Below are 23,454 nucleotides of genomic sequence, written 5' to 3'. Positions count from 1 at the left end.
TTCAAAATGGATGAAATATAAACAAATTCTCACCCATCTACACACAATATCCCATAATGAAATGTTTGCACATTTATTGAAAATGAAATACAGAAATCAAATTTTCCGAAATGTTCACACCCGAGTCAATACTTTGTAGAAGCACCTTTGGCAGTGATGACAGCTGTGAGTCTTTCTCGTACAGCATTCCACACCTGGACTGTGCAACATTTTCCCATTCATTCTGTAATCATTGCTAGACAACCATTTTCAGGTCTTGCCATAGATTTTCAAATAGATTTAACCCCCCCATCCTGGAAAAAATATGATTTGTCCCCCCAATATATCACTGTAAACATAACTATGTAATTCCAATAATATTAATAATATGCAGTGAAAGCACTTGTGCTGATTATAGACAATTAATAGGGCGTTTTTAAGTTTCAAAAGATTGAGACCCCCCGCCCTTTACCTCACAATGGTTTGATCCACTGCCTCCCAGCCCTCAGCACTGACACATGATGCAGGTACTCTGCGTGTGTGGGGAATCTGAGACGGTCGTTGGTGCCTGACCTCCAGTAAGTAGTTCAAACAAAGGATATGTTAGATATTTCTTTACTTCTATCACTCAATACAAGAAGACACATTTATAACCGTCACCAGTCTTCATTTCGCTGCATTAAATTACAGGTCACTCTATGTTAGCTAGTGGTTAGCTGATGTTTGCTAGCTAGCTAGCTACAGTAACATCAACCAGTGTTGGCAGCTATTTGAATTTGAGTCGATGAGAGAAGCTAGCAATGCAATGTAGTGTTCCTTAGCTGGCAAGGTAACAGAGAGTTCGTGTCTACCGTCTGAAAGGCACTCAATGCACGTAACTAACATGAGGTTACTCCAGTCAATCGCACCATAGCGATGTTTTATGTTGGCAGGGTTCACACACAATAGCTGAATTTGCAGAGCTATGTGGTGTCGTCAAATATGGAATCTTTGCTATCGTCAGTTAATTCAGCAGCATACCACCCTGCATACCACTGCTGGCTTGCTTCTGAAGCTAAGCAGGGTTGGTCCTGGATGGAAGACCAGATGCTGCTGGAAGTGGTGTTGTAGGGCCAGTAGGAGGCACTCTTTACTCGGGTCTAAAAAAAAAAAATTATATATATATATATATATATCCCAATACCCCACAGACACTGCCCCGTGTAGGGTGCCGTCTTTCAGATGGGATTTTAAACGGGTGTCCTGACTCTCTGAGGTCATTAAAGATCCCATGGCACTTATTTTAAGAGTAGGGGTGTTAACCCTGGTGTCCTGACTAAATTCCCAATCTGGCCCTCAAACCATCACGGTCACCTAATAATCCCCAGTTTACAATTGTCTCTTTCATCTCCCCTGTAACTATTCCCCAGGTCGTTGCTGCAAATGAGAACGTGCTCTCAGTCAACCTACCTGGTAAAATAAATTCCAAGATCAGCATGCAGCTGAAGTGCTTCGAAGTCCCTGTGATAAGGTTAGCGATAAACTGAACAGAACTACACTCTCTTCTAAATATCTTTAATGGTCTCGTTGCAAAAGCTACATTGTCGCCAGGGCACTTTGAAGTACCTGTGTGCCGATCTTGGAATAAACTGAAGATATCAAAGATTATAGCAAACACCACAGAAACGGAATTTGTGCTCGCTAGCTCTGCAAATGCAGCTATTTGTTGGAAGCCAGCCAATATGAAACAAACTATATTAAAATTACAGAAGGTTGCAGCATACGTTGTGTAAATTGTGAACTAATCCAACTGTCAACCCTTGTCACTGCAATCCGTGTCACATTTGCTAGCTGACTAGCTAGCTACCTTTAAGATCGAAGTCCATCTAGAATGATAGATGCCCATCTCTTACTGTAAATAACCTGCACACTGTGTGTGTGTGTGTGTGTAGCCAGCCAGGTAGAAAAATGGCAGAAAAAAGACTGACATCAGAGTATTTTTCAGTACACCAAAACGCAAAGTAAGAACGCTAGTAGCCTAATATCTCAAAGACTAGTTGATAAAATGTTCATTAGAAAGAAGTGAAATGCTGATGGAAATGTTTCACAATGATGTCATTAGGCAGAGCAGGCAACAGATGGCACACAGACAGCAGAGCTGGGGACAGATTGGCAGGGACAGACTGGCAGAGCAGGCAACAGATGTCATACAGACAGCAGAGCAGGCAACAGATGTCATACAGACAGCAGAGCTGGGGACAGATGTCATACAGACAGCAGAGCTGGGGACAGATGTCATACAGACAGCAGAGCTGGGGACAGATGTCATACAGACAGCAGAGCTGGGGACAGATGTCATACAGACAGCAGAGCTGGGGACAGATGTCATACAGACAGCAGAGCTGGGGACAGATGTCATACAGACAGCAGAGCTGGGGACAGATGGCATACAGACAGCAGAGCAGGGGACAGATGTCATACAGACAGCAGAGCTGGGGACAGATGGGCAGGGACAGACTGGCAGAGCAGGCAACAGATGGCATACAGCCAGCAGAGCTGGGGACAGATGGGCAGGGACAGACAGCAGAGCTGGGGACAGATGGGCAGGGACAGACAGCAGAGCTGGGGACAGATGGGCAGGGACAGACTGGCAGAGCAGGCAACAGATGGCATACAGACAGCAGAGCTGGGGACAGATGGGCAGGGACAGACAGCAGAGCTGGGAACAGATGGGCAGGGACAGACAGCAGAGCTGGGGACAGATGGCATACAGACAGCAGAGCTGGGGACAGATGGCATACAGACAGCAGAGCTGGGGACAGATGGGCAGGGACAGACAGCAGAGCTGGGGACAGATGGCATACAGACAGCAGAGCTGGGGACAGATGGGCAGGGACAGACAGCAGAGCTGGGAACAGATGGGCAGGGACAGACAGCAGAGCTGGGGACAGATTGGCAGGGACAGACAGCAGAGCTGGGGACAGATTGACAGGGTCAGACAGCAGAGCTGGGGACAGATTGGCAGGGACAGACAGCAGAGCTGGGGACAGATTGGCAGGGACAGACAGCAGAGCTGGGGACAGATTGGCAGGGACAGACAGCAGAGCTGGGGACAGATTGGGGACAGATGGCAGGGACAGACAGCAGAGCTGGCAGGGACAGACAGCAGAGCTGGGGACAGATTGACAGGGACAGACAGCAGAGCTGGGGACAGATTGACAGGGTCAGACAGCAGAGCTGGGGACAGATTGACAGGGTCAGACAGCAGAGCTGGGGACAGATTGGCAGGGACAGACAGCAGAGCTGGGGACAGATTGACAGGGAGTCTCAGGTAAGTTTGTTTGAAAGGTTCTCTCATTTTTAGACTTAAATAGGGACATAATTTGAAAATGCCATGGATACCCCCACTCTCAACTTAAACTGGTGACTGAACTAAGATTTGTTTAAGGCAATGGTATTGCTGTTGTGATTAATTGTGTAGTTTTGGGTACTGGTAGGTATGGCAAACACATGATTTATTTTCTAGGAGACTGTGAGTCAGTGAGGGTGGTGAAAGGGGAAGAGCCAAGGAGAGAGACTTCAGAGGACACTGTCACAGCCACGGCAGGACCAGGTGTCACCCTTGTTGCCAGCAGCACCAGTATAGTGGACAGTGGCACAGCATTGTCCAGTTACCTCAGTGATGGGACAAAACCATATCAGCCACACCCACAATTTGTAGAACCACAAACTCTTGCCAACAGAGTGTTGACATTTCAAGAGAGATGCTTTCACGATTTCCCCTGGCTACATTATAATCCATCAGTAAAAGGAGTGTTGTGTTTTCACTGTAGCCAAGGGTTTTCAAGCCAGCCATCTGTTGGCCAAAGAGCAGATGCTGCCTTCATTAGCGCAGGATTTAGGAACTGGAGAAAAGCCATTTGTAAAATTCACAGCACATCAAAACTGCCAAACCCACCGCCACTGTGTAACTGTAACAGCACACCAAAACAGCCAAACCCACCGCCACTGTGTAACTGTAACAGCACACCAAAACTGCCAAACCCACCGCCACTGTGTAACTGTAACAGCACACCAAAACTGCCAAACCCACCGCCACTGTGTAACTGTAACAGCACACCAAAACTGCCAAACCCACCGCCACTGTGTAACTGTAACAGCACACCAAAACTGCCAAACCCACCGCCACTGTGTAACTGTAACAGCACACCAAAACTGCCAAATCCACCGCCACTGTGTAACTGTAACAGCACACCAAAACTGCCAAACCCACCGCCACTGTGTAACTGTAACAGCACATCAAAACTGCCAAACCCACCGCCACTGTGTAACTGTAACAGCACACCAAAACTGCCAAACCCACCGCCACTGTGTAACTGTAACAGCACATCAAAACAGCCAAACCCACCGCCACTGTGTAACTGTAACAGCACACCAGTTAAATCCAATCCGTGTCCCGTTATCCAGCACGTGGGGTAAACAGCAGAAATGACGAAAGCTACCTTGCACTGTATGAGAAAGCAACAACATGGATTGAATCAATTGAGACACACTCAAGACGTTTTGCTGGCAAAGCAGTGGATCACTATAGGGCAGAATTTAAAAAAGTGTTGGATGGTGTGGAGGTTCAGTTTGCCGAGCGTTTTTACCAGGAAAGTCTAAACGTCCTGCATAAGTTGGAAAGAGCGCTTCTCACAGAGGAGTTGGATGAGTCTCTAGATCAGTACCCTGAGCTGAACATAGATTCTCTTTCCGTGCAGATCCCTCTCTTTTGCAACAAATACACCTGTAGCAGCAGAGGTAGCAGGAGGCTTCCAGTGGAGGTGCGGGGGGTTGTTTGACCAAATGGAGGTGCTGATCAGAATTTTGTTTGTGGAGCCAATGTCTTCATGTGAGGCTGAGAGGAGTTTGAGTGCATTCCGCAGGTTGAAGACTTGGCTACGGGCTAGCGTGGGCCAAGAGAGGACTGAACGCCGTAGTTATCTGTAAAGCACATCAAGACAGGCTGGACAGTCTTGAGGGAAAATATCTGCCAGCAATTTGTTGGATCCATTGAAACCTGCAAACATATGTTCAGTTCTTTTGTTCAGTAGTGTGTATAGCAGTGGTTCCCAACCTTTTGTTCAGTAGTGTGTATAGCAGTGGTTCCCAACCTTTTGTTCAGTAGTGTGTATAGCAGTGGTTCCCAACCTTTTGTTCAGTAGTGTGTATAGCAGTGGTTCCCAACCTTTTGAAGCCTTGTGCTGAATACGTTCATTACACTTGTTTATTTCACGGACCCCTTGCGATTACACCGGGGGGAACACGAGGGGACACGCACCTTGTTTATAGTATGATATTTGTTCTTTTGTTTGGTAGTTTTTAGTACATGACAGTACACTTAATAATTATTTATTTGATGTTATTTTATTTAAAATGGCATACTTTGTGTGACATACTTGTCCATAGCTGCTGTTTGAAGAGTTGAGACACTGACTGAACAATAAATAAGTCTTTTTGAAGGATATTTTGGTTGATTTATTTGGGTTATTCATTGAAGTAGTTCATTCACTTTTAGAACTGTACTTATTGAGGTTTTTGTTCTTGTAAAGCTATTGTAGTAGACTCAGGCCAGTGGCACATATTTAATGACTATATTAATGCATCAGAAAAAGGTAAATTCAATACGGAGACCAACTTTGTGATGGTTCTCAATGGAGAGTCTTAGATGAGATCACATGTTTATTGTATTTTTGAAAACTGCACCCATTCAGTGTACAGTACCATTGCCACCTACTGGCCTTTCTTGGTATTGCTGGTTGCAAATACAAATACCCGCATACATTTACATTTACATTTAAGTCATTTAGCAGACGCTCTTATCCAGGGCGACTTACAAATTGCATACATACTGGACTGATAATAACTATTATTATTAGTAGTATAATAATGATTTAAACATTTTAACAAGTTGGGACAACCCTTCAGTTAACTACTGTACCTATCAATTATCCAGTAGTAGTAATTATGGTTCCTCAATATACATTTAACATATTACTGTGTTACAGCACTACTTTTGGTGTCCCCCTCAGGAATTTCTCTTGAGAGAATTTAATGTAATTGTCCCCTCCAAAGTTGATATCAGATTTTCGCCCCTGCTCTGCAGACAGCCCCCTTCCCCACCAACACCAGAACCAAGGAGGGAACACCCAGACCCCCACACACCGCTGTCTTCCCAACCCAAAGCCCTGTGTTACATATTCATTAGCCTACTGCTTCGGTGCTTTAATCAATGAATGGACCGCCAATACTAGGAGGAGGGACTCTGGGCTGATGTTTGAAAGATGGTATCCAATTAAACGGCAGTTGAGCCTGGCGGCTGTCCAACAAGGCATGACATCATAGTCCACACAGCTTGATAGTTATGCAATCACTGATAATGAGCTACGTTATTCCAAGGAAAAGGTTGTAGGCTACACAACATCCGATTTCTGTAACAGCGTTTTGGTTTTTCTTGTCGACATTGGATTATCTGCATGTTTGAAGCAGCTCCTGGGAGCCTCTGGGGATGAGAGAGAGAGAGAGAGACACTGAAACCCTTTCTCCCTGCTCTCTTTGTGGCCCAAGTCTTTTTCAAATCTCTGCCGTCAGTCTCTCCTTATTAACAGGTAACTAGGTCACCTGGAGTCCCTGTGAGAACACGTTGAAAGATGCCTTGAAATATTTTTTAGGGGACATTCTTTCAACCGCTGCAGCCTAGCAACCCTGGGCCATGTTGCTAAGCAGCCCTCTTTCATATAATGCGCACACTCCCATCCTCCCATGACACCTTTAAAGGGATGTTACATTTTTAGCAGACATGAAAACATTTAGATGAGGTTTTAGGCCTAACCTTTAAAAGGCTAGAGGCTGCAGACTCAACAGATGTATCTGCCAACGTGATGATGCCTTGTAGCCACATTGTTGCACAGTTATGGCTAAATGATGATGCCGTGGGCTATACACTGACTGTTATTTCTTGTGATATTATAATATGCAGTTGTTTATAGTGGCCATCCGGGTTGGGGTCTTCAAATCCATTTCACAATACAAGAGATCTATTGAAACCCCTGTTTGAAAATGGCAGTTTATTTACCATTGTTACCATTGAGTGTTTCTATTGATTTACTTCCTGTTCCTTTACTGTTCAAACGAGTGACTCAGGGGAGGAACCATATGCTCCTGAAGCACGGGGGGAGTCGGGCCTTAGCCCAACACATAACGGCTATTTGTGTTTAAACAGAGCAGCCTCTGTTTCCCCTGAGATTGATGTGTTGTGTGACGTGGGCTGGGTGGGAGGTGGCACGCTGTGGCTGGCCCCTCTTAATTAGGACGGGGACCCCAGGAACGCACCCCTCTTTGTCTTAGCCAATCTGTGCCCTGCTGGGGAGCTCGGCTCAGGTCAGCTAGTCACATCCAAAATAGGTTCAGCCTTTGAGTAGCCTAGACATGGCCTTATTTACTATGAAAACATACAATACTTCCCATATGTTTCCTAAGACAGCAGTCTGCCGCAGAGCATATGTCAAGTTCTGTATTTATTGCAGTACAATTTGTCCAAAAGTGTAAAATATTGGTTTATGGAGGATCATTAGTTTAGTATATTCAATTATTCTGTCTCTCTGCTCTCTCTCTCTGCACTCTCTCTGCTCTCTCGGGTGAAGCTCACAAATCCGTCTACCTGTTCTCACTAAAGCCAAGAAATGAATCTCCCAGGTGTCGATAGAGTCAAGCCCGTTGAAGTTTCTCATCAGTTTACTGACCCCAGAGGTGTGTATGAGATGTATGTCTCGTGAGATTCAAACTTTAACGAGACATTTTATGAGCATGGATTCCCTCCTATTGTTTTTGAACTGAAGTCAAGCCTTGTGTAATGGAACTCAACTGGTCTTTTGGCTTTACTCACTGAAATACTCTTCCAATCGTTTTGAACCTCTCTCTCACTCACTCATGACGTAGACACGGTAAGACGGGGGTAGAAGTGGTGGGAGTTGTCCTCCGGGTCAGGCCTCAGCCTGCGAGGGCAGCGGAAATTGCAGCTTGCCCACGCCTGGGGGGAAGGAGAGGGAGGAGAGCGCTGGCTTTGACAGTGACCCAGAGTCAGCCTGAAACAGCACCGGTTCTAACCCGGCTGGAGGAGTGCCTGTTCCGAACACCCACCAACACAGGACTCCCTGTGTGAACCTGGGGTCCGAGGGGCCTCCTGACCCTCCGTCGGGGCAGCCTTCACCCGGGGAAGCCCTGAGGGAGCACCAGTCCAAGCTGGAGTTTGCCCTGAAGCTGGGCTACGCAGAGGGGCTGGTGCTGGCCAAGCTGGGACCGTACACACTCATCAACAACATACTGGGAGAGCTGGTCAAACTGGGCCGTAAAGGCAGAGACAAACCAACAGCTGACTGGGTCCACAGCTTCACAGCCCGCCCCCTCATCCTCCTGCTCTTCCTCCTCTTCTACCTGTGGGTATGTGGAGGCAGTGGAGGCGCAGCAGGGGAGGTCAGACTCCCCCTATCAGACAGACCTCCTCCTGCTCTTCCTCCTCTTCTACCTGTGGGTATGTGGAGGCGCAGCAGGGGAGGTCAGACTCCCCCTATCAGACAGACCTCCTCCTTGGGGACAAGGACAACCTGCGGCCCGTCGTCCTGGACGGTAGCAACGTGGCAATGAGGTGAGGGTCTATGAACCATAGGACGATCGTCTTGATTACAGAAAACACACAATGCCTATTTCCTCCATTGTAGCCCGTTGCTTGGTCTATGTCAAGGTAGTTGTGTAGCTGTTGTCAAAGTCACCTACATATTGTTGATATGATGCAAGAGCCTGTAAGGTAGTTAACGTCTGTCTCTGGTAGCCACGGCAATAAGGAGGTGTTCTCCTGCTACGGCATCCAGCTGGCTGTTGATTGGTTCCTGGAGCGAGGTCACCGTGACATCACTGTGTTTGTGCCGTCCTGGAAGAAAGAGCAGTCCCGCCCTGATGCCCTCATCACAGGTAAACACACACACACACACACACACACACGTAGGTGAACTCTGATGGGCCTCAGTGCTCACTGGATTACACGGTTCTCCAATTGTCTCTGTCTGTCTCTCTGTCTGTGTCTCTCTGTCTGTGTGTCTAGACCAGGATATCTTGCGTCGTCTGGAGAAGGACAAGATCTTGGTGTTCACTCCGTCTTGTCGGGTCCACCGTTTCATCGTCAAGCTGGCCTACAAGTCCGACGGCATCATCGTCTCCAACGACAATTACCGCGACCTGGCCTGTGAGAAGCCAGAGTGGAAGAAGTTAATTGACGAGCGGCTGCTCATCTACTCAGTTTGTCAACGACAAGTAAGGAAGGAGTGATACGGCTCCGGCGTAGCGTCCCATCTGCTTTAGCCTAGAAGTGGTATGATGTTCATTATGCTAATGCTTGGCTGTATAGGATTAAGTATGTTAATAATCTCTCTCCCTCTCCTTCCTCTCCCGCTCCAAACTCCTCTCCTCTCTCACTTCCTCCCTCTCTCTCCCCTCCCAGGTTCATGCCTCCTGATGACCCTCTAGGTCGTCATGGTCCCAGTCTGGAGAACTTCCTGAGGAAACGTCCCATCATGCCAGAGCACAAGAAGCAGCCCTGTCCTTACGGTGGGCCCCGCCATTATTATTAACTCTTTAGTACGTTCATCACTTCACCTTGACCATGTTCATGATGAAGACTTCTCCCAGTGTTATAATGTGAATGAATCATTTCTTCATCAGCTGGATGGCTTCCTGCTACTGGTGCTGAAGATGCATTGGGTTGCTACTTTCTAAGTGAACCGCTGCCACATCATCACTAGCCTGTGTGCTAACCAGTACCCTATCCTTTCTCCCCCTTTCTTTAGGCAAGAGGTGCACTTACGGCCACAAGTGTTAAGTACTACCACCCGGAGAGGAGTGCCCAGTGCAAAGACCTCTGCCACCTCCCCTAGCGCCAGGCTGGCGAAGAGCCACAGCGTGCCCAACAATGTAGCGATGGGCACCAAGAGAGGTTCTGCCCCCAAAAGACAGTGTGACCCCAGCATCCGGGCGCTGTCCTACGGCGAGGCAGAGGACAAGCTGAGACACGCTGAGAAATGCAACAGCCTCAGTAGTAGTAGTAGTGGGAGTAGTTGTTGTAGTGGGAGTGTTACTCTTTCCCCTGCCCCTAGAGGACCCCCCTCTGCCCTCAGCGACCCCCAGGAACAGCCACCGAGCCTGGGCAGGGACACACCCTACATGACCCCCATGCCGCCCCCTACTCCTCCAGCTGTGACCCTCCAGATCTGAGCTACTACTCAGTGACGCCGGCCCACTCTGGCCTGGCAGCACGGCGGAATCCGGAGTCCCGCTTCCCGCTGGACACCGACCTGCGTCTGCTGGGCTCGTCAGACTGTGGCGGCTGTGACTCGTACGGAGAGAAAGCCCCCTGTCTGTGCTGCCCAGGCCCTCTGCTGGACAAATACATCCACCATCAACAGCATCAGCACCATCAACACAACCGCCTGTACTCTCAACACACAACCCCCCCCCACACACACACACCTCTGCGGCTATCACCCGAACCTGGCACGGGGCCACAGCTTCCCCCTCGACGAGCCCCCTGACCCCACCTGAAGCACCTTCTGAACCCCCTTCCCTCCAGCACCAGGCTGTAGGCGCCCGCTCCAGCTGCCCTGGAGACTACCCCTCTGTGTCCCAGTCCGGCCCTTACCCTGCTGGCTCCCCTCTGGGCCGCTGCCTGGCCAACACGAGGCTGGAGACGCTGTCAGACTCCCGGCCTTACGAACGCTCCGCGCTGCCCCCCAGGAAAGTCTTCTCCTGGGATACCTACTGCAGCCAACCCCTCAGTCCTGCTGTGAGACCTACCAGCCTACCAGAGACCCACGGTGTAGGCTGGGGACACATATCTCCATGGGGACAGACCACACACTCTCACCAACCCTACGGCTCTCAGCCCCCTCACCCATCCCATGCCCCTCAGCCATCCTGCCCGTCCATGCCCCCCCGCCACATGCACCAGGAGAAGGTCTACCTCAACCTGTGTAACATCTTCCCCTCTGAGCTGGTGGGCCGGGTTATGGGGAGGAACCCCGATGTGACAGACGCCCAGCAGCTCACTGCCGCCATCTTGGCTGAGAAGTCCCAGTCCGGCTACTGAGTCCAGCTAGACTACTGCTCTCTCTTCCTATTCATAACAACAGTTAGTTGTAGTTTTGACAATATAAGGGTTTGAATTTGTTTGACTGTACATTTGTTTGTGGATAACTTAGATCATGTGCAGGTGAGGATGTACATTGATTCACAAATCACTTTTCCTCTACTGTTTATCAAATCTGAATTTTTTTAAATCACTTTGGAAATCTAATCTGAGGGATCTGATTATGCCTCTTACTTCTATGCTATATATTTTTTTACTCCATTTGTAAATATTCACCCCAAATTGATGACCATTTATCAACAGAATATTGGTTGTTGGGGATATGCAAAATGTGTATATTTGTATGTCTAATTGATTTGTTTTCTGTTTTTCAGTGCTGTGTGTTCTGTTTGTGGTTGTGGTTGTGATAGTAGGTGGCTGAGTTAGTCTTCTCAGTTGAGAGAATGTCTGTGTACCTTGCAGTAGTTGTAGAGACGGGCACGTTCGTCGACCTTGTCTTGTTGTTTTAGTAAGGGACGTCTCTGGCCACTCGTTTTGGCTCCAAGCCTGCAGCTGCTGCAGACACAGTAGACTCGAGCTCTAATCCCAAGTCAATTCTCTTTGGTTGTTTTCCCTAAAGACCGATCCAAAGGGCTCAGAGCCCCTGGCTTGATGTTGACAATCTGTTACAGTTACCGGCGCAATCCCTGGGAGACAGAGAAAGCCTTTCTTTGTTGATACAATTTGTATCGTTAATTTAGGATTATATACACCTGTACATATGTCTGTAGGTGTTTAAACGATTCATGAAAAGCTGCTTATATATAGCTGGTGCATTTTGAATAATACTGTATGAGATATTCCTGGCAACATTTGATTATTTTTAGACATGTTTAAGAATATTGGCTACCTCTGAGGTATTCTGACTTTTTTGGGATGGAGAATAGTTTAGGCTGGGTTGAACCCAAGTGGCCAGCTAGGTGAAATTAAATGGGTAAACTGCTGCCTGAAATATGCAGTGGGTTGGTTAAAAAAAACAATACAACTTTTTTATTTTGTAACGAAGAACCTTCTCTCTGGCACTGTGTCAGTGAGGGCAAAAAGTCATGCCTTTTATACACGGCATTGTGCTTTATGACACATGAAATACTCTGAACCATGTTCAGCAAACTGTTATGCATGTTTTGGTAACACTTTCTTTTAATAGTCTGTAATAAACCATTTAAGGCATTTAAAAAGTGTGTTCATTTACTAAACATTAGTTGTCTTTTTGCAGCCCCTAATCTAAAGTGAGTGCTATTTATACTTGATACATATTGAGTGACGTAATTTCTCCCAAAAAGATGGGCTTGACATTGGTAGACATTTCAGCAGTACTTGGTAAAATAATACATTGACAACAGGATATTTAAGGAAATATATAGACTATGATTAATAAATGGTGTGTACTGTTTGTAAATGCCTTATGAATGGTTTATAATGAACTTACGGACCCTTAAAGTGTTACCCATGTTTTATTCAAGTGTTCGTGTCTTTTCAATCTTATTGTATCAGATTTGTTTTGTTGAGCTTGATCAGTTCTGTTGTATTCTATTAGCTTGACAACTCCATGCCTATTATAGTTTTGGTTCGTATTCTTCATTAACAATTGGTTGTCATTGTGTCCTTGTTTCGTTGGAAATGCATAGTCTTGCAGTCAGATGTGATGAGTTGTCCTACACTATGACGCAAATAGTCAGTCATTGTAACTCTGTAATTTCCAGAACACCAGACCGAGAATTTCATGTTGTACTAGAATAACATTTACTCTACTACAGATTGGAGTTTTCCTGTCATCTAATTCTGAGGGCAGAGACAAATGTGATTAGGTTTTGGGTTTAAAAAAAAATCAACCTTAATCCAACACACACCAGGCTTCAAACCTCCAGCCTCATCAAGATTAGAACCTGTGACCACCTGATCCCTGTCCCAGTGCACTGCACCACTTGTTTTTTCACATATTTGCACTGTTATAACTAATCACATTTCAAGTATGTTGGAAAATAAGTCTAATTTGGATTTTAACTGGCAACCCTGAGTGACACACCCTTTATCCAGCCCCAAAGCCTTTATTTGACTTCCCTGTATTCACTGCCCACGGACTGACATGGTTTCATCCAGAGATGGACAGTAGTGCATAAAAGCCTGTTTTAGCAGCGCCATTGAGACCTTTCACCATTTTGAAGTAGTCAGCTGGGTGGGACTTCCTATGGGTTAAGGATCACATAATTCCATCCAGGTCATCGGGAGGGGTCAACCAATGAATTATACGTGTGAGGAAACACTCCATCACTGCAGGTGGCAGTAAATCACCAACCATGACTGTATGCCTGTTCAAACACACTCTAGGTGACTATATGCCTGTTCAAACACACTCTAGGTGACTGTACGCACCCTTTCCATTTGTTTGCCAACTCGAGGAAAATTGACTACTTGAAAATGGAGACGGCCGCAATGGCGCTACCCGTGATCTCAGACTCCATAATGGGACAGATACAATGTCTATGGTTTAATCCAACCATTAATTCTTCCCTCAAGGTTGAGCTGTCAGAACAAGTTTGAAAAACGGCAATGAGCAAAATATTTGATGTGCGACAAATCAAAGTCAATTACTGTAGTTAACTAAACGGTTCATTTGGCTTGACCTTTCCTGTTGTAATCAGATGTTTGTGGCAGTTAACCAGATATGACACTGCTTTTTGTGAGAAACATTTTAGATCTGAAAATGTACATTAAACTGCTCATTGCATGTTATCACTAAGCATCAAGATGGAATTGTCTACCCTGCATTAATTAAACCATGAATGAACAGTGTTGTTCGAGGTTAATGTCTAAAGAAGGACTGACACATTCAAAATCACTTAAAACATATATTTTACTGGTGTCAAGAGATAAAATATAGTTTGTTTAAATGATTGGTAAACAAAAACAAAAAAACTTAATTTTTTAACTTTTATTGTGAAACCAATGGACTAAGGTCCATCTGTGTCCATCTTACAGAAACACTAGTTTTAAGCGTAAGGAAAAACTGAACCGCAAACATGACAGCTGTTTCCAAAAGAGGCATCACTGACACGGTTCTCATTAGAGGTCAAACAAGCAGGCTAACAGGCTCAGCCAATGGGAAAAGCACAACTCAACAATTATGGGGGATGGTGGCATGTAGAGTAGTTCTCTTTTCACCTCCAGTGAGCTACTGATGCATGCTGGTAGATAGTTTGATCTTGGAACACATTACAAAAAATAAGTTGGAAGCAGAGTTTTTTTTTCACCTGCTATGGCAAATACAACCCCTATATTTGGACACTCACTGGGTTAACTAAAAGGCAGGTTTGGGTCAAGACCCTTCAGTGTCCTCCGGATCCAAACAAGTGCTTTATTTTATTAAAACTCTGGCTTTAAAGATCTCAACTTAAACCAGCTATCTAGTGTAGCATAACAAATAATCACGTCATCTGATTGCAAATAAAAACTGAACACTCCGGTTCATTCAAAACGCATCAGTAACATTTATCCACAAAACTAGAGTTAATTTGAGTTGGAGCGAGTAAAAAGGTTGGGAGAGAAAAGATCAAGGTCTGAAAAAAAGTAAATTGGCCTGTTCTCCATTCCCACTGAACATAACATTTAAATCTGCAGAATTCTAAGATCCAGGGGGGGGCAAGAGGTTGGGTCCCTCTAATGACAGCGAATAGATAGGGGGGCACATTCACCTCTGACATCTGCACCCGTCTGTCTCTTCACAGTCCTAAATTGGTGGCACTCTGCCATTGGGTTTCCATCCATCCTGCTGACAGCTGTGGCAGAGAGAACGGTGAGCAGATCTGTCCAGCAGCTGAGGAGAAACATGACTGTCCTATTCTGGCCCCAGTTGGCTGTCAGCAGACAGATGCAGGTCCCGAGTCCAAACAGCTCTTAGCAATAACCAGTCAAACCAGCTCCACAAGACACAGACACCATGTCTACACAGCCTGGGTCACTGATGTCCTCAACCTCACTACTGCACAGTATCAGAACAGTCCACTACAGACTCACAGCCACGTCCTCGGTGCTGGATTGGCTTGACCTTTGATCTTCTGGATAATTTAGGTGTAGTTCAGAGAAACTTTAGTAACACAAAACAAAAGGTAGATGTATCAAAGAGGCCACCGTGTAAAACATTTTTTGATCAATTGTCTCCACTTGAATGAGTCACTGCTTGAAAGTACATCTGGCATAAAAATAGCATTCTTATTTTGGTTGAAATGTTAACTAATAAAGCAACATCGCCTCCTAGTCTGAACTAGCCAAGCCACAGTCAAAACTCAGAATCTGTGGGAGGAGATTGAGACCGAGTGTTTGATTGGGTCAGTCACTGTGGTTACAGTATTGAGGTAGAGATCTCTTCTCCGACAAGGACTGACGTTTTCATGTGCTCTCCAGCCAGAAAGACCATGGTAAACCTCTTCAAAAGTTACTACGATGCAGACAGAGACATACTGGCACTCTCACGGCACTTAAGCATCTCTGTCCATCTTTCCTGGGCCTTTGTGAGCTGGTAGACAGTAAAAAGCATCTATGGTGACTGGACATGAAACACTAGGAGTCAGCTCACAGGAGCTAAACTAACAGCTTTCACTCTCTTCCTACCCACACGCCTAACCAATTAGCTTATCTTCATCATACTATCAGTTTATCTCCGACGAAATGTGCTTTACTACATTATGTATCCTTGAGCACCAAATCAAATCTCGCTATATTCTACAGTTTATTCATCAAGACTCGCACCTCTCCTCAAGACTGGTGTAGTGGCTTTGCACTGATGCTCAGTCTAGATAGTAGGGCCGTTCCACAAAGCGACTTCCTTTTTGCATCCCTTTGATATTTTAAGACGAAATGGTGCATCAATATAGAATTTTAAAAGCCTGATCTTTTCAATGAAGTGCCCTTTAATATAGACTCCACGGTAAATTCAATGAATCAGATTTTTTATATGAATAAAGACTTAGTGGCAAAATTCAGCATTCCTCTCCGTGCCTCCGACTTCCAGGAAGACTTTAACCCACTTAACAACATTTCCCCAGGCTTTCACCATCATTGTTCAGCAATAGTTATTTTGTTGCTTTGACGAAGACATTTCTGAAGACTTTATTTCATGTGATTGGTGATTCATTTGAAGGTTACAAAAAAAACCTGGTCTCTCATTTTAAAGGTCAACCTTGTTACGACAACTGAACTCTCACTTTAATATGTTGAAAAGATTCCTTTTTAAATATATTTTTCTCCAAAATAAAAATGGAACATCTAATAGTCAAATCATAGTGTAAAAGCAGGAGAGCTGGTTCTACTCTTTTTGGCCATTTTGTGGTAGGAGACTGAGTGGGTCGAGCATAACATGTCAACCCTGTTACCCATAGGCTCATTTGTTTGAAAACAATTCAATGTTTTGAAATTGTTCACAACATAACTGAATGGATCAATCCCATAACTAACACAAGCCTCTCTACCAGCCTCGGACCAATGAGCACAGAGAACTTAAGAAACAGGGCTTAAAACGTGTCAGAATCATAGATCAGAACAAAAACGGTTTTGAAAGTACCAGACAACATCAATATGTTCAACTGAAGACAGAGTCAGTAACACTAAAGCATTGCATACTAGCTTACTGGCAAAAACAACAAAAAAAGCTTCCAATGGCCTTGTTCGCTTAAAAATCCAATCTTCCCCATTTTGGTTTTTGTTGTGTCTCCATATTAGATATTTGAAAGCAAAGCACAGACGTATTCGTTGCAATATAAGGAGAATAGCATGTTCAGAACGGTGCAAAGCGTTGCTTGCGCCCGATTGGGCGATTCCTGATGGAGATGCGGGCAGAGCTTTGGCAAAGTTTGAGGCGGTGGCGGCCGTGCCCTCTGGAACCTTTGCGGTTATGGGTACGGGGAAAAGGGGAGTGTAGGAGGGACAGCGCCTGTTGCTCTGGTGAATAGTGAGTCGCCAATGGACAGATAGGGGAACCCAGAACAGATCACATGGACTCAAACTCATCGATGCGCTGCTTGGTGTTGCCCAGGCGGATCTGACGTAGGGTCTTGTACTTGTCTCTCCCGGCCTTCACGTTCTCCGCGTGAAGCATGTCATTCTGGGTCTTCATGGTATCGTCTATGGCTTCAGCCAGCTCCGAGCTCAACACCTGGGGGAAGAGAGAGTAGAGAGAGATGATTGAAACCTCAATGCCAGTTAACTCCATCCAGCAACTAAACAAAGCCCTTTAAGGGGAGGTCATTGGGTCTTGTGGTGTTAAAGGTTAGAGGTCAGAGGGGGCTGACCTGCAGCTGTTTCTTGAGGCGCTCGTTCTTCTGGGCCTCAGTGACGCGCTCCTCCTCGCTGCGCAGGTCCAGGGCGCTCACGCCCTCCAGGGAGAGCTCGGCGGCATCCTCTGCGTGGTTCTCGTCCTGCTCCTCGTGCTCGCTCTCAGTGGAGCCGCCCGCTGGGGTCGACGAGATCGTCATCACCGTCTTCAGCTCCTCCTTGGTCTTCTCCAGGTCGTCCTGGGCTGAGATGGCCTGGGGAGAAGGTGAGACAGGGAGGAGAAGAGGGGAGTCATGGGACTTATTCAGGAAGGTGCAACGATTTCAGTACAACCTACTGTGTACAACAGACTGATTCTATATTGTAACCAGGACACAGAATGTAGAGAGGTAGTTACCTTCTGCTGCCATTCAGTGGCCTCCTCATCCTTTTTTCTCTTGGCTTCCTCCAGCAGGGCTATTTTGGCAGTGAACTCGCCCAGCTCAGCGGCCAGTTGTTCCTGGTTCTTCATCTGGTCAGCGGCCTGCCTGGCCAGCTCCGCCTTGGCCTCCTCCGCTGCCTGTCTCTCCCTCTCCAGTCTCTCCGCCTCCTCCCTGGCTCTCTTCCTCTCCTGCTCCAGCTCTAGGGCCCTGCGTGTCTGCTCCTCCAACTCTGTGACCATGAACAAAATATACAAAGTCCGTTAGACATCTTAAAAAAAAAAAACTATTTTCTTCTTCCTCAAACTATGTCCAGCAGCACCCACAATTTTTACAATGTGACCAATGAGAGGCTCAGTCAGCCATGATCTCACAAATGTGATCGACTAAGAACAACAAAGGGAAAATGATATAATAAGACCGGAAATGCCTATAAAAAGTGAGAGAGGACCCACACAACAGTAAAAACAGTACGGAACAAAAAGAACACAACATGGATGTCTCTTTCAACACACCACCCAAGTCTATAAGGTCATGTGGAGGGGTCGGGAGGGAGAGGGTTAAAAGAAGTGTTTCTGAGTGGACTTAATGTTTACCTGGTGCTGAGAACAGTCCTATAAGAAGTAAGAGATGAGAGTTTAGTACCGTGGTGCAGTGAGGACCAGTCTAGAAGGTTAGGGTCAGGCCCCATTGGCATACTGACTGACATTGACCAACCAACAGCCCCATGTAGAGCCCACATCATATCAACACCACGAAAACACTCCAGGTGAAGACAGGTTTACGTAGCATTTGCAACAGTGCAACATTTGCACCTGATATTGCCCTGGGACAATAAAGATTTTAAACACAAAGTAAATATCTAATTCCCTACGGCAAATAAGAGGAGCAGAAGGCTCTTATTTGCATGAAGGCTGAATTAATCTGGCCTTATAACGTGTCTTCACTAGTACAGAGATAGGAGGAACTTTAGTGGGTTGAAGGTCAGGGGCGCTGTGGGAAGAGGCAGACTGATACCTTTCTGGGCCCTCATCGTCTGGTCCTCGATCAGCCTCAGTCTCTCCATCAGCTCGTCCTTCTCTCGCTCTATTCTCTCCTTCTCTTTCTCTGCATGCTCTCTTTCTTCTTCTCGTTCTCCAGCTGGGCTCTGTCAGGAATTGATGAAGGGATATATCATCTAACTGCTAGGAAATGAACCCTTGCAACGAAGCACTATATAGGTGTGTTTTTCATCGTCACCTTAAGTGATTTTGTATCTTATTAAAGTGTACAGTAATATCCAGGGTATCAAACTGACATGTCAATGTATTGTACATGATGTCCTGCTAACGTCTGCATGTAATATCAACATTCTGGATGATTCATATTGACTTTATAAAATATTCTGAAAAGGTGATATGGTTGTTTGTTAGAAAGGTACAACTATACAACACAAATGTATCTTTACATAGGCTTTCATCTCTGTCAACATATAGCTATGACTATGAAAGTAAAGTGTGTGTGCTTGCGTAAGGTGTGTGTGTGTGTGTGTGCTCCTCCTGTACCTCTCCTGCTGTTTGTGGTGTTTCTCCTCTCTGGCCTGGGCCTTCATCTGCTGCACCTCGATGGTGTCAGGCTTCCTCCTCCTCATGTACAGCTCGTGGTTCCCCATACACAGAGCCAGGATCCTCTTGTTGATCCGCAACCGCGGCGCGTAGAACACAAAGTCCTACAAGAACACAGGAGACCGGGTTCAGGGGAAACCCGTTAGGATGACTAGATGAGATTACTATGTTTGACAACAGAGAATATGATGAACTCTTTAGAGTATAATTCACTACTACTTATTAAAGTGTTCTGGAAAAGGGATCTGTGCCTCCACATCTTGTTGTTTTGGGATCATATAGGAAAATTCAGACAAAGGGAGACTTACTGGAGCTTTCTTGTCGATGGGTTTGATGACAAACTTCTTGTCGTTGAAGGAGATGTTTCGGATCTCGCTCCAAGGGAAGCCGATCTTTGGTGTCAGTCTGGGGGGGGGGGGGGGGTTGATATTTGGTCATTGATGCACACAGACAGTTTTCAATACTCAAAATTAAGTTTTATTTTGGGGTGTAAAATATTGTGCTATAAAAGATGCCAGCAGATGGCGATGATATGCGAGAGACGTCCAAATCCATGTCGATTGCTGTATATTATACTGATCTGTGATCAGATTCCAGTCCTGCCAATGCAAGTCTCTACTCAAGAGAAGGGCACTGAATTATTGTCTACCAGCTGATCTGCGGTCAGTGTTGGGAAAGAAAGGGAATGGGTCTGAGTGACAGGACAGGAAACCATTTCAAAGCTGTGTCAGTCGTGTCCCATCCACAAATGGGAGGAAGAGTAACAGAGCCCACTTACTCTCTTCCCCCACCCCTCTCTCCTCTACTGCTAAAAATAACATTTACTCATCCTTCCCTTTCTTTCCTTCTTGGACATCTTTCAGTCACCCCAACACTCTCAAACCAGTTTGTAAAGTAGCACAACTAGGCGAAATCTGATTAAACATCTGCTTATCATTACAGTACGTAGTTTAACAGTAGATTTCCAATAGGCCAGCAATGGTTGATACAGCTGTAGTAGTGAGACTGACTTGTCTTCGTGTTCGTAGATGTTGAGTCCCAGGGCGTCCACTCCCAGCCACAGCTCTGTCCCCTTCTTGTTCTTGATCTCAAAGTAGTTGACTCCGTACATCTCCAGGTCCTGAGCGATCTTCAGGTACTCCATCATTGTGTCCTCTCTGGGGGAAACACACGTCAGCGTTACGTTTCTGACATTGAACTATCTCGTTGTGGGGGAACCATTCAGAAAAATGCATCCTCTACGAGACAAAAACACCTCTCCCACAATAACCCTCATAAACACACACAGAGAAAGAGAAGGAAATCCACACAGACCTGAGCATGCCTCGGTGCTCCTCATGCCAGGTCTGTATCCGGTCCTCCCACTGCTCCTTGGTGAGCTTGTGCTGCTCCAGGACTCTACACAACATAGAACATTCCAGAGGAAATTTTAATAAAAATGTAAAAAACATTCCAGGATTCCTTGTTAGTATGTGGATGGTGCATGACTCCGGGACATCCCTGCTTCTGGCCAGTGGCCACTCACCTCTGTGGCAGCAGTCTGTCGTTGGTGAGGTAGCCAGGCTTGTGGCTGTCTTTGTTGTAGTCGGCGTACTTGGCCTGGACAGAGTAGGATGCCAGCAGCACCGCAGTCTCCGGGGGACAGTAGTTCTCATCGTTCAAAATGGCCTCCTTCACCTGGTCAGAGAAGCCAAATGGAGAGTGGAAAACAGAAAGAGAAAAATAAAGTAGAGGTCATGTGACCTCACCTCACCCACTGAGTATTGAACTTAAGAAGCATTAAGACACTACGAGTAAACATAGTAGGAGTATGTCCGTTCTTGACCGACTTAGAAGTCATCAGTGTGTTTTGACAGAAGCTGTGTTGGAATACCCATACTATTAGTTCATTATAGCACACTGTAAACACACGGTATCCTTTCAGTTGAGTGTACTAGTGCTTCACCGGTCCACCGGAAGTTGATGCTGTTGCTTTGCAACTTCTTGCTCGATTGTTATTAATTACTAGCTAGACTTAATTAACAATGTCCATTGAAAATGCACAACGACTATACACTTAGCATACCGTGAATAATCAAGTCAATAAACATTGGGTAGTTAGTTAAGATCCTGGCAAGTTCGATGTATTAGTAGCCAATTAACGTTAGCTAACATACCAGTACATACAAGCAACTGCTTTAATGATATGCTATAAGGCTAGCATACCTAACAAATTGTCGGTAACTTATTTGAAAAATGAATTACTTCATTACATTTGTCATAATTAGTTAAAGCAATGAATTTGTATCTGCTCTCGCCAGACTTCGGCTGCATATTTCACGCCAAATTTGAAAATGTTGTGAAGCCGTGCCCATTTTCTGAAGAATTGCATTATGGGCCCTAAAAGCACAGAAATAGTGTCCACTGTTTGTATACGTCGTATTTTGGCTAATGTACTACAACATCCCGGGAACTTTGGGCATACTAAATATATCCATACTATGACCAATAAGCATACTACATTCTCAATTTACCTCACAAACAGTATGGTTAATATGAGTATTAGAACACAGCTAGTGTCAGTTACCTGCAGGAAGAAGAGTCTCTGTGTGATCTCCTGGATCAGCTCCTCAGACACGTCCTCAGGGAAGAACTTGGCCCGGAACTTAAACTGCAGAGGGTTCTCCTTCTTTACATCCTGGGCTGTCACCTGGAGAGGACAACACATTTAAAGCCCTATACAGACAACAAGACCACTAGGAGGTAGACAAGTCTCAGTAGTCTGAAGTGCCTTCTATCGCCTTGTCTCCTCTCCTTTATCTGCACTGATAAACAAAAACGTGGCTGGCTAATAAGTAAGCATCCATCTTTGATCCAGAAGCTTTACAATCTAATCTTTATAATCTGGGCTATAAAGGTAAATCATAGAAGTTGGTTATGAAGCCATAAAGGTATGAACAAACTTCTGTTATCTAATCTTGTCCTAATTAGTGATAGGATTGGACCCTCTTTACAGCCGCTTACGTCCCAGACTCCAGGGCCTAGAATCAGAACACTTTCCACTGGAGACAACTGTTACAATAAATCCTGTTGTAGATCACCCTGACAGAACCACACTGCTCTACGACTACTGAACTAGTTCCAACACACACACACTCCCTCTCGCGCTGTCTTTTACGGCACTTCAGAGCAGTTTTTTGGGGGTCGGAGGGTCTTCACAGGAAGCCTGTGAAAGTACACATCTGAGGCCCCCTGACGACAGCCTAATAACCAGCTCAAACTGACTGCTGGCAGCCGCTCTGGAAACAGAGAGAGAACTCACCTTTTTATTAAGCTTCAGCCACGTGCTGTAACCCTTGCTGTCCACGTACTGCAGTCCGAAGAACCAGACCTCTCGAAGCCCCACTGTCTTCACCACCTGTTAACAACATCAGACAATACTCCACCATTAAACAGTTGGGAGGGTGGGATTACTGAGAAAGTCATACATTTCTCATGTGAAAAGTCATAGAACGCAACATGCTAGCAACCATTTGTTTCATGACAAGAGTTATCAGATTGTGTGAGACTAGGATGGAAGTAAGGCTCGCATGCTACTGTGTAAATAAATACTGCAATGCGGGTTTAATAGAGATTGAGAGGGGTGTTTTAGCCTCCGCTTGACTGGAGGCTCCTCGGCAGCGATGAGCCCACTGGCATAGCTTCTCCATAATGGGCCTCGGGCTCACCGTTAAAAACTCTGGGAGGGTGACTAATAGGTCAGCCAGTTGACACGCAGCAACAAGCTACTTAGATTCACTCCGCCTGTTACTGCAGAGGAGGGCAATGAGGCGGACGTCCATAACTCCTGATGAATCCCTGGAAATGGACTGTGTGTGTGTGTGTGTGTACTGGGAATACAAAACACACTGAAGTGTGAGAAGACAGCTGGACACACAGTCCAGGACAGTCGCCACCTGCCTGCACATGTCAATGGCCTCATTTTATTGCAGTTCTTCAGCCCTCCTACGTACTC

At 45.8% G+C, this 23,454-nt stretch overlaps 2 pseudogenes; one reads left to right on the top strand and one right to left on the bottom strand.

Moving 5' to 3' along the window:
- The first annotated feature begins 7,944 nt into the window (after positions 1–7,944).
- LOC115129783 (probable ribonuclease ZC3H12C) lies at positions 7,945–13,960 on the top strand (annotated as a pseudogene).
- Positions 13,961–14,087: 127 nt separating this feature from the next.
- Positions 14,088–23,454, bottom strand: part of LOC115129782 (radixin-like) — a 29,810-nt pseudogene continuing 20,443 nt past the window's right edge.

The sequence above is a fragment of the Oncorhynchus nerka genome, linkage group LG5 (genome assembly GCF_034236695.1).
Source record: "Oncorhynchus nerka isolate Pitt River linkage group LG5, Oner_Uvic_2.0, whole genome shotgun sequence".
In the NCBI taxonomy this organism is placed as follows: Eukaryota; Metazoa; Chordata; class Actinopteri; order Salmoniformes; family Salmonidae; genus Oncorhynchus; species Oncorhynchus nerka.
Note: the sequence above shows the minus strand (reverse complement) of the source record. Positions and strands in the feature narration are given on the sequence as shown.